The sequence below is a fragment of the Atta cephalotes genome, assembly GCF_000143395.1.
Source record: "Atta cephalotes unplaced genomic scaffold scaffold00016, whole genome shotgun sequence".
NCBI lineage: Eukaryota > Metazoa > Arthropoda > Insecta > Hymenoptera > Formicidae > Atta > Atta cephalotes.
Window position 1 is genome coordinate 2,999,863 of NW_012130080.1, and position 2,586 is coordinate 3,002,448.

Sequence of the window (2,586 nt, forward strand, 5' to 3'; positions counted from 1 at the left end):
TATAATTAATTCATTATTTTATTCGTTATTTCCTTGGAAATAACAGGAAAATTTGATTACCATTTCATGCGTGTATTTGTGCAGCGTTCTTGTCTTTTTCGATATATTTTGTGCTTTTATAATATTACAAATAGCTACGATTTAGTTCACGATTAAAATATAAGCAAATGAAAATTGCGCGCTTTTATGCTTTCAAACATTTCGTGGAATTTCGTAATAAGCGAATAAAATCATATTTCTCGAACGCGACTGCGCAAATTTTACGAGCTAAACGTGGTTAAAAAAATATGCATTAAATGATTCGAGACACGCGATTTGCACGTTGGCCATCTCGCGAAGTTACAAACCATTGATTTCCTTCATAAACGGAAAAATCACAGGACAACTGAATAATATAAAGCACGATATACTCATATTAAAAGTAACGTAATTGGTCTTACTGCTGTGTATGTATAAATGTCTAATTAGTACTGAGAATACCGGAACACGAAAGATGTGCTATGCGACGACTTTGTCATTTTTTTTTTATTGTATAGATAGAAATAAGAAATAATATGACTTGTTTCTTCGTTCATTTCTGTGATTTATTTTATCTGGTAACACGATATTATTAGGCAATATGATAGTCAAATGTGACGTTAATTTAATGAGATACATAAAAAATATCTTTTGATTTATATTCACTTTCGCAATTACGTACGATAATTAGATTAACAAGCAAATTAAAATCGTACCGAGTTGCGAAACTTTGCTATTAAATCCTTCAAACAAAATTTACAGAAGCAATTTAATAATATGTATTCACATTTTACTTGAAAATTGTAATGTACGAATAAGAATCGAGATCCATACATCTATTTAATCCATTTAACTTATTTCGATCATCAGTTATGCAATATTTATCGACATATATTTGTATTACCGTCTATATATAAAATTAATGCATTTAAAATGTAAGGGTTGATATATGTACTTAAGTAGATTGAACCGTGCAACGAAAACGTTCTACATAGTAAATAAAAAAATACACAATGGGGATATAAAAATACACAATGGGGATTGTAAATCATCCTTATGAAAGAACAAATTTAACGAATTCGCTTTATAAATAACCACAAGGTCTTCTTTAATAAAGACTCGTTAAAAAATTTGTTGTAAATAATTATTACAAAATAATGTTTACATCATAAATATTCATAACATATCATATTCTCTTAGCAATCTTGAAATTGTATAATAAAATTTGTATAATGTAGAAACAGATTACTATAAAAATTTGGATTCCGATTTTAATCCTCCAAAGCTATTGTCATATCAATTTAATTATAAATCTCTTTGTCAAAAATATCAAATAATTCAATTTTTTTATGCTACATCTACAAGAAAGTTTCAAATGTTCTTATTAAAATATATTTACAATTAGTATTCATTCTTTTTTATGCAAATTATACATTATTTTAGTTTTATGAAATTAATTAATATCTTTTAATTAACATAAATTAACTTTTAAGTAAACAGGTGGTTTATACACAAGTTGGTAAGTAGGCTGATCATAAAACTTAGAAAAAGTTTAATTTTGTAATAATTGTCATATTTTTTATACTAGTATATTAATTTCACATTAATTACACCTGTATGAGATAAAGGAATGTAAAAATAATTAACTTTAAGATTGAGCATCTAATTATACTTTTTATTTTCCTTTTTCAGAATAATAATTTTCTTTCTAATAAATAACTTTCTAATAAAAAACTTTGAAAGCCGAGAATTAACGGGAAGAATAGGACGATCATACCCATAAATATTAGAGAGAATTTCCGCGTGTCGAACTCCAACGTAGTTCGACATAGTACCGGCCGACCCTCTGCATGTGCGTGTTTCACTGGCGAATAACAGCCCTTCACTCTTACTTTTCCTTACATTGCGTATCGCCAGGCCAGGCGTTCGGTGCCGCGCCGCGCCGCTGCCGCCGATGCATAAGCGCATGTGACCGAGTTTCGGCGGAATATGATCGACCGCGCGAAACTCGGTCAAAGACCACCGACACCTTTCCGCGACTCTCTGCCTGTGTAGGGGGTGCCGGCACGATCTGCGCGAAATTCCCTCCCCATCCGCGAGCGTGCGGACGTCCGAAAACGCGATCGTTTATCACTGCACGTATTTATCTTTGACGAATCGCCCTAGTCCTAATCGTAAAAACCGATCTGAACAGATTAATCCAAAATTTCTCCCGGTTTCTCCTTACTGAAAGGTTAAGTCTCTCTGCGGCAGAAATGTGAAATCTTAGCGCAAAGGAAAGATCTGAAACGTTCGGAAACGTGAATATCAAATGTTGTCATTAGTATTACAAGTGAGAGATTAGTATTACAAATAATTCTGTTAAGGATTTATCAGATGTATAGTCTCTGCAAAAAATGAATGGAACGTTAAATTTATATTTTTATAAAAGTGAATATTTTATATATATATAAAATATTTTAATATATATATATATATATATATATATATATATATAGAACAATACGAGTAGTATATTATATATTAACTAACTATATTATTTATATAATTTATTATATAATAAAAATA